Source organism: Choloepus didactylus, chromosome X, assembly GCF_015220235.1.
Source record: "Choloepus didactylus isolate mChoDid1 chromosome X, mChoDid1.pri, whole genome shotgun sequence".
Taxonomy (NCBI): Eukaryota; Metazoa; Chordata; class Mammalia; order Pilosa; family Megalonychidae; genus Choloepus; species Choloepus didactylus.
Window position 1 is genome coordinate 88,607,858 of NC_051334.1, and position 10,590 is coordinate 88,618,447.

A 10,590-nucleotide genomic window follows, 5' to 3' on the forward strand; every position below is an offset into this window, starting at 1 on the left:
TGATACAGAGCATATATGAGAAACCCACAGCCAGCATAGTACTTAATGGTGAGAGACTGAAAGCCTTCCCTCTAAGATCAGGAACAAGACAAGGATGCTTGCTGTCACCACTGTTATTCAACATTGTGCTGGAAGTGCTAGCCAGGGTAATCCAGCAAGACAAAGAAACAAAAGGCATCCAAATTAGAAAGGAAGAAGTAAAACTGTCATTGTTTGCAGATGATATGATCTTATATCTGGAAAACCCTGAGAAATTGATGATACAGCTACTAGAGCTAATAAACAAATTTAGCAAATAGTGGAATACAAGATTAATGCACATAAGTCAGTGATGTTTCTATATGCTAGAAATGAACAAATTGAAGAGAGACTCAAGAAAAAGATACCATTTTCAATAGCAACTAAAAAAATCGAGTACCTAGGAAAAAATTTAACCAAACATGTAAAAGATCTATACAAAGAAAAATACATAACTCTACTAAAAGAAATAGAAGGGAACCTTAAAAGATGGAAAAATATTCCATGTTCATGGATAGGAGGGCTAAATGTCATTAAGATATCAATTCTAACCAAACTCATCTACAGATTCAATGCAATCCCAATCAAAATTCCAACAACCTACTTTGCAGTCTTGGAAAAGCTAGTTATCAAATTTATTTGGAAAGGGAAGATGCCTCGAATTGCTAGACACTCTAAAAAAGAAAAAAACAAAGTGGGAGGACTTACACTCCCTGACTTTGAAGCTTGTTATAAAGCCACAGTTGTCAAAACAGCATGGTACTAGCACAAAAACATATTGATCAATGGAATCAAATTGAGAATTCAGAGATAGACCCCCAGATCTACAGCTGACTGATCATTGATAAGGCACCCAAAGCCACTGAACTGGGACATAACAGTCTTTTCAACAAATGGGGCTGGGATTGTTAGATAGCCATATTCAAATGAATGAAAGAGGTCCCCTACCTCACACTCAACACAGAATTAACTCAAAGTGGATTAAAGATCTCAATATGAAAGACAGTACCATAAAACTCCTAGAAGAAAATGTAGGGGAACATCTCCAAGACTTTTATATGTGGCCACTTCCTAGAGTTTACACCCAAAGCACAAACATCAAAAGAAAAAATAGAAAAATGGGAACTGCTCAAACTTAGAAATTTCTGTACCTCAAAGGAATTTGTCAAAAAGGTGAAGAGGCAGCCAACTCAATGGGAAAAAATAGGTGTAAAATTGCTGGAGGGAACATGGAGAGAGGGATGTACTTATTTTCTGTTGATGAGGAGCCAGAATGTTGTAGCCTATCTGGAGGTCACTGTGGTGTCTCCACAAGAAGCTAAGTATGTGGGGGCCATAAGGTCCTGCAAGCTCATTATGGAGTAGGTAGTTGGAAGATCTGAGAACATAGACATGACTGGACATTTGCACATTGGTGTTTATGGAGGCAGTATTCATGATTTGCAGTGGGTTGAGGTGGCCTAAGAGTACACTGACAGAGGAACAGAATGGTGAACTGTGGTGTATACATGCAATGGAGTATTGAGCAACTACAAGAAGGAGTGAAGTTGTAAGAAACACAAGGAGGTGATTCTATCCTGTAGACAGCATTTTGAGTGAAGTATGCCAGAAACAAAAGCAAACACTATAATGCCTCACTGATATGGACTAAAGACAATGTGTAAACTCGGAATTGAATCTTAGAGCACAGCCTAACAGGGACATGGTTACTGTAATGGTCCCCAGATTGTAAGCTCTTATAGCAGTCAATTCTATTCCTGAATTGTAATGGCCATCTCAAAACTCTGAGTGTTGGTGTATAACCTGATTAGTCTCTGGAACATTGGGTATCTGTGTGACACCTGAAACTCAGAGATAGATCTCAGCAGATATGAATGTGAATATTAATGCATACAGCAACTGTATTAAAAAAGCTGAAAAAGAGCCCAGACTTCAATTAGAGATATCAATGGAGCAGATCTGGATAAGACAAGGGTAAATCATGCCAAAGGATAAATGTTGAAACTCTGTGTTAAAACCTCAACTTCCATGTGAGACCAAGGGAAGAAATGTTTATTTGGTGTAGGATCTATATTTTCTAAACAATGTAACTTTTACAGTTTGTTCAAACACCACAATTACATGGAACTTTGAATAGGAAGTGAGATATGTCAGGTCTGTATAGGTTAGAGTGAAATAGCAACACATCCCAAAGTCATCAGGGCACAGAATAAAAATATATATTTGGGTCCCCCATGAGAAGCCTGGGGAGGATGCAGAGTTGTTGGAATTCCTCACCTTGATTGTTCCTGATACTCTCACAAACACTGGGAACTGAAGTTTTGACATGCTGTGTGCTTTGTCTTGGGGCTTGTCCCTATGAAGCTTGTTACTGCAAAGGAGAGGCTAAATCTGTTTATAATTGTGCCTAAGTGTATCCCCCTGAGAGCCTCTTTTTTGCTCAGATGTGGTGCTCTCTCTCTAATTAAGCCACCATGGCAGTGGTCTCACTGCCCTCCCCACTATGTGGGGCCTGAATCCCAGGTGTGTACATCTCCCTGGCAATGCAGGATATGACTCCTGGATGAATCTGGACCCAGCATTGTGGGACTGAGAACATCTTCTTGACCAAAAGGGGGATGTGAAATGAAATCAAATAAAGCTTCAGTGGCTGAGAGATTTTAAATGGACTCAAGAGGTAACTGTGGTGAACATTCCTATGCACTATATAGGTAATTTTTTAGGTTTTATTGTAGTGGAATAGCTAGAAGTAAATATCTGAAACTAGCAAACTCCTACCCAGTCACCTTAACTCTTGAAGACAACTGTATAACAATGTAGATTACAAGGGGTGCAGTGTGATTGTGAAAACCTTGTGGCTCACACTCCCTTTATCCAGTGTATGGATGGATGAGTAGATAAATGGGGACAAAAACTTAACCAAAAATAGGGTGGGATGGGGGCATGATTTGGGTGTTATTTTTAATTTTTATTTTTTATTCTGATTCTGATTCTTTCCGGTATAAGGAAAATTTTCAAAAATATATTGAGGTGATGAATGCACAACTATATGATGGTACTGTAAACAGTTGATTGTACACCATGGATGATTGTATGGTATGTGAATATATCTCAATAAAACTGAATTTAAAAAAAATAGAAAAATAATTCTCAAGAAAATACATGTAAATCAAATCCAGCAGCACATTAAAAAAATTATAGGAGTATCTAAGATGGTGGCATAGAGAAGAGTGGAAGCTAGTTAGTCCCCCTGGAACAACTAATAAACATTCAGGAACAACTAGCAAATAATCTAGAATAACTGTGGGGAACAAACATGACTGTCTGCTCATCATACACCAACCTGAAATGGGAGGAATGCATGAGATCACAGCATAAAATCTCTAAGTAAAAACTGCAGATCCAAGCCAGGAGTCCCCCCACCCCACAGCCCAAGCTGTAAAGCCTCATGGTGCTAGAGAGAAGCTCTCTCCCAGCAAGCAAATATACCCCAGCTGAACTCCAACTGGGGTTTTAATTAACAAGTATGAACTGCTCACTATGAGCTATGAATCCCCAACAAGCAGACAGAGACTTTGGGTGATGACTGACCTTGGAGAGCTGGAGGGTGGCCACAGACTGAAGGGGGTTTTCTGTCCATTTTGGCTCAGTGGAGAAAGCCTCAGCCATTTTAAGTTCCCAATGCTCTAAGAGAAGGGTGGAGATTGCACAGGCAGAGCCTATTCAAATACTAATGACCTCTCCCTAGGAGGGTTATCTTCCCTAAGAGGAAAGGGGTGCATCCCAGCTCTACTACCTGCCTTCCATTCAGACCCAGACCCCAGAACCTAGGGGAAACAGCCATGGTCCACACCTCCTTACACCAGGCTGGAGTTACAGGCTGACAGGCACCACCTGCTGGGCAGAAAAGCACGGTGACCTGAGGCATCACAGGGTGTAACAATTTTCTAAGACACTCTCAGGGAAGCAGGATACTGAATGTTTCTTTCTTCTGGGACCTGAGCCCATTCTGGTCTGGAAAAACCTGATTGAGGTAACCAAGGAAACCATGCCTAGACAACAGAAAACTACAAACTACACTAAGAAAAATGAAGTTATGGCCCACTCAAAGGAACAAACTTACACTTCAACTGAGATACAGGAATTTAAGAAACTAATAATGTCATTTCAAAAAGTTTAGGGAAGATATGGTGAAAGAGATGAACTGTATAATGAAAACATGGGGTGTACATGAGGTAGAAATTGAAAGTTCAAAAAACCAACTGGCAGAATCTACAGAAATGAAAGGCATAACACAGGAGTTGAAAGACACAATGGAAATATACAACATCTCACATCTACTACAATAGTCATTATCAAAAAAAGGAAATTACAAGTGCTGGAAAGGATGTAGAGAAAGAGGCACACTCATTCACTCTTGGTGGGAATGTAGAATGGTGCAACCATTCAGGAGTATTCCTCGGGAAGATAAGTATAGAACTGCCATATGATCCAGTAATTCCAGAGGAATTATAAGCTAGGGCACAGATTGTCATTTATAAGCTAGGGCATGAATTGCCATTTGTAAACCAATGTTTATAGAAGCATCATTTATGATTTCCAAGAGATGAAAACAGTCCAAATGTCCATCAATAGACAAGTGGACAAACAACTGTGGTGTATACATATTATGCAATATTAAGCATCTTTAAGACAGAATAAAGGTACAAAGTATATAACAACATGGATGAACCTTGAAGACATTATGTTGAGCAAAATTAGCAAGAAACAAAAGGACAAATACTGTATGGCCTCACATGAACTAACTTTAAGGAGGGAACTTTGAGAGTTAAAGTTGAGAACACAGGTTATCAAGAGACAGAAAGAGAGTAAAGATTGAGCATTTGATGCTAAAGGAGTATAGAATGTCCAACAGGATTGGTTCTAAGAGTCACTCTCAGAGAACCTCTTTGGCTGATCAGATGTGACCCTTGTTCTCTCTAAGCCAACTTGGCAGGTAAAGTCACTGCCCTCTCCCTTACATGGGGCATGTCTTCCATGGTTTAAATCTCCCTGGCAACATAGGACATGATTCCTGGGGATGAGCCTAGACCTAGCATCATGGGATTGAAAAAGAACTTCTTGACCTAAAGGGGGAAGAGAAATGAAAGAAAATAAAGTTTTGTGGTTGAAAGATTTCAAATGGAGTTTAGACATCATTCTGGATGTTATTCCTTATGCATTATATAGATAACCCTTTTTAGATTTTAGTGTATTGGAATAGCTAGGAGGGAATAACTGAAACAGTTGAACTGCAGCCCAGTAGCCTTGATTCTTGAAGATGATTGTATAACTATATAGCTTACATAGTGTGACCAATGTGATTGTGAAAACCTCACACCTCATACTCTATCCATTTTATGGATAGATGAGTAGAAAATGGGGACAAAAATTAAATGAATAATAGGGGGATTGGGGGTATGGGATGTTATGGGTGTTTTGTCCTACTTTTATTTCTATTCTTATTTTTATTTATTTTTGGAGTAATGAAAAAGTTCAAAAATTGATTGTGGTGATGAATGCACAACTATATGATGGTACAGTGAACAATTGATCATACACTTTGGATGATTGTGTGATATTTGACTATATCTCAAAAAATTGAATAAAATACAAAAACTTATGGGATGCTATAAAGGCAGTGCTTAGAGGAAAATTTATGGCTTCAGATGCTTACATTTAAAAAAAAAGAAAGACTTCAAATTAGAGACAACCTCATAACTGAAAAAAACAGGAAAAGAACTTTGAACTAAATCCAAAGCTGTCAGAAGGAAGGAAGTTATAAAGATGAAAGTGTAAGTAAGTGAAGTAAAGTATAATAGAACAATAAAAATAATAAACAGAAACAGAAGTTGGTTCTTTGAAAATATCGATAATATAAATTAATCTTTAGCTAGACTGATGGAGGAAAATGTGAGAAGATGCAAGTAGTGAAAAGCAGAAATGAAAAGTGTGGCATTACTACCCAGCCTGCTGAAATAAGGACTACAAGAGTGTTTTGGTTTACTAAAGCTGCTGGAATGCAATATACCAGAAACAGGTTTGCTTTTAACAGTGAGGATTTATTAAGTTGCATTGCAATTCTAAGCCATGAAAATGTCCTAATTAAGGCACCAACAGGATGTTGTCTTCTCTGAATAAAGGCTTATGGCATCTGCAGTTCCTGTCACATGGGAAGGCACATGGCTGGCATCTGCTTGTCCTTCACTCCTGGGATCTGGTTTCAATATGGCTCACTCTCTCTCCAAAATGTCCCTGTATGCTTCTCTCTTAGCTTCTTTGAGCTCTCTCAAAAACTCCTCTTCCTTTTATCTTTTCATAGAAGACTCCAGCAAGGAGACCAAGACCCACCTTAAATGGGCAAGGTTTCATATCCATGTAAATAACCCAATTAAAAGGTCCCACCCACAATAAGTCTGCCTCCACAAGATTGGATCAAAAGAACATAGGCTTTTCTGGGGTACATAACAGATTCAAACCCGCACAAAAAATACACTATAAACAACTATACAATAAATAAGATAACCTAGATGAAGTGGGAAAATTTTTAGAAATACTCAAACTACCTACACTGATGCAAGAATAAATAGAAATTCTTAAATTACAAGTAAAGAGATTTAATCTTTAATCAAAAACATACAAAGAAGGAAAACTCAGGAGCAAATTGCTTCAGAGAGGAATTTTACCAAACATTCAAATAAGACTTAACTCCTACTCTGTGGAAAATCTACAAAAAATGTTGAAGTGGAGGAAATATTCCCTAATTCATTCCATGAGGCCAACATCACCCTCATACCAAAGCCTGACAATGATGCCACCAGAAAAGTAATTTAGAGTTCAATAGCTCTTAGGAACATAGATGTGATAATCCTCAACAAAATACTAGCAGATCAAATCCAGTAGCATATTAAAAGAATCAAACACCATGATCAAATGGGATTTATCCGTGTTGTGCAAGAGTAGTTCATCATAGGAAAATCAATGTAATATACCACATTAAAAGAATGAAGGAAAAAAAAATGTGATCATTGAAAGTGATGGACAAAAGGCATTTGACAAAATCCAGCACAACTTCTTGATAAAATCTCTTAGCACTCTATGAATAGAAGGAAACTTCCTCAACATGATAAAGGATATTTTTGAAAACACACAGGTAGCTTTTGCCTTAGTGCTGAATACCTGAAAGCTTTCCCTCTAAGATCAGGAACAAGGCATGGATGCCTCCTGTCACTGTTGTTATTCAACATTGTACTGCAAGTTCTTGCCAAATGAATTAGGCAATAAAACCAAATGAAAGACATACAACTCAGAAAAGAAGAAGCACAGCTTTGCCAATTTGCAGATGACATGATCTGATATGCAGAAAATCCTGAAAAACCCATGATAAAGCAATAAAAGTTAATAAATATATTCATCGGAGTGTTGGGGTACAATTTCAAAAGCCAAATATATGTTGTATTTCAATACACAAGCAATGAATAATTGGAAGGAGAAATTTAGAAAAATTCCATTTATTATGGCAACTAAAAGAATCAAATATCTAGGGATAACCTTAACCAAGGATGTAAAGAACTTGTACCAGAAAACTAAAAAAAATTGCTATAAGTAATCAAGGAAGACCTAAATAAATGACTGGCCATTCCATATTCATGGAATAGAAGCCTAAATATTGTTAAGATTTCAATAATTTCCAAGTTGATTTAGAGATTCAATGCAAGCCCAATCAAAATTCCAACAAACTTTTTGTTATAAATTAATAGGCAATCATCAAACTTGTCTGAAAAATTAAGACACCCTGAACAGCCAAACTTTCTAAAAAAATGCATTGGAAAATTCATATTTCCTGATCTTATAACATATTACAAACCACATGTTCTGGTTTGCTAATGCTGCCATTATGCAAAATACCAGAAATGGATTGGCTTTTACAAATGTGGTTTATTTGGTTACAAATTTACAGTGCTAAGGTCATAAAAGTATCCAAACTAGGACAACAAAAGAAGACACCTTCACTAAAGAATGGCCTATGTCATCCAGGACACCTCTGTCTGCTGGGAAGGCATGTGGCCAGCATCTGTTGTTATTTTGCTCCCACATCATGTTTCAAAAACACCATTCTCCAAAATGTCTCTGGATTTCTCTTAGCTTAGCATCTACAAACATCCTTCTGTCTGCATCTCTAAGCATCAGCAAACATCTCAATCTCTCCAAAAGTCTCTCTTAGCTGCTCTCAGGGCATTTTGTCCTCTCTTAGCTTCTCTGGAACAAACTCTGTGCTGGCATCTCAAAGCATCAGCAATCATCTTTGCCAGCTTTCAAGTGTCTATCTGCTTCCAAGCATCTAACATTTGTGTGTCCTGGCTTAGCATATCTCATGACATTTTCCATCCTTCTGCTGTCTGTGAAAGCTCTCTTTAAAAGACTCCAGTAAACTAATCAAGAACTACCCTGAATGGGTGGGGTCTAATCTCCATGGAAACATTCAATCAAGAGGCCACAACCTAATCAACAGACTAATAACTCTGCCTTGACAAGATTGCATTAAAAAATACGGCTCTTTGGAGGGCAGGGCAAGATGGCAGAGTGGTGAGGTGTGGGTTTTAGTTACTCCTCCAGGGCAATTGGTAGAAAGTCAGGAACTGTGTGGAACAGAATCTGTAGAGCAATTTGACTTTGGAAACAGTTCATACAACACTCATAAATGTGTGGAACAGCTGAGATCAGCAAAATCTGTAAGTTCTTTTTGCCAGGGGGCCTGTGACCCTCCCTGCCAGGCACAGTCCCATGGGAGGAGGGGCCATTGTTGCTGGGAACCAGGAGAGAGAAATGCAGTTGCAGCTCTGATTGAAAACAGAATCAGAAAGCTGATCAAAAACTCAGAACATACACAAGACACCAGAGAATCTGGGAGCAGTCAGCCAAGTGGAGAGAAGATAGGGCTAGCAAAAACAGCAACAGCAACAACAACAAAAAAAAAACAAAATAAATACAGACACTTTTGGAGTTCCAGCAAACATAATATGGAGAAGGGCAGGGCCCAAACAGAATCAGGCACATATGCAAATCCAGGGGACAAGGAACCTTCTCAGAAAGCTGGCTTCTCCGCTTTCTTGATTGTTCCTTAATCACCCTCAACTCCTTGTCTTTAGCATTTCAATAACCCATTAGATCTGCAAGGAATGTAAATAGTCCATATTGGGCCTTTCTTTTCCTTTTCCTTTTTCTTTTTTATATTTCTTTCTTTTTTTCTAAAACAATTATTCTAAGAAGCCCATTACAGAAAGTCTCAAAGACTAGCAATTTGGACCCAGGCAAGAACAGAGCTAAGATAGCTTTGAGAGAGAAAGCAATAAGTCTAGTGGCAGAGAAAATTCACTAAACACCATAACTTCCAAAGAAAAGGGGAGTGTGGCCCAGGTCCAGTGGTAGCCCTCCTTTTGGGAACTCAGATGCCAGGGGCTGGAATTCAGAAACAGCCTCAGTCAGCCACACCCCTGACAGGGTCAGGGTCACCAGGAGAACTAAAGGCTCCACGACCCCTTACACTGGTGGGGGAGCTGTGGGCTGGTAAGTGCCACCTGCTGGACAGCACAGGAAAAGCATAGACTCTAAAGGTCTCACAGGATGATCTCATTCTCAAGGAAACTCCATACCCTACTCCTGAGACCTGGGACTCTATGGACTGGGAAAACCTGACTGGGGTTGACCATATCTGAGGAGACCATCACAAAGAAGGCTAAATAGGGGCAGGGCAAGAAACAGAAAAACAAGAGGTGAAAACCTCTGATCAACTAAACAGAATCTAAGTTAAAGGGCTAGAATAGGCTGAACTGAACACCAAGGTTTAGAGAACAAAGCCAACCAAAGAGAAAACCCTAAGTAAAAGAGTGAAAACAAGCTCCAGAATAAACTAATCAAGAAAGTCAGATGCCCAGACAGCTTAAGATATGAGCCATACTAGGAAATGTGAAAATATGAATGAGACAAATGAACAAAATTATAGTTCAACTGAGACACAGGAGTTGAAGTAATTATTGCTAAATCGGTTCAATGAACTGAAGACAAACTAATTGAAGATGTTCAAACAAAGCTAATTCAATTCAAAAATCAAGTTAAACTGAGGGAAGACATAGCAAAAGAGATGAAGGACTTAAGGAGGACATTGGATGATCATAAGGAAGAATTCATAAATGTGAAAAAGCAAATGGCAGAACTTATGGGAATGAAGGGCATAATGGAGGAGATGAAAAAGAGAATGGAGGGATACAGCAGTAGATTTGCACAGGCAGAAGAAAGGAGCAATGAATTGGTAGACCAGACATCTGATTTAACACACAGGAAAGAATAGATGGTGAAAACAATGGAAAAATATGAGCATGGTCTTAGGGAGCTAAGGGACAATAAGAAATGCACAAATATATGTTTTATGGGTGTCCCAGAGGGAGAAGAGAGGGGAAAAGGGACAGAAAGAAAAATACAAGAAAAAATCACTGAAAATTTCCCAACTCTTATGATAGAGAGAAAATTAGAGAT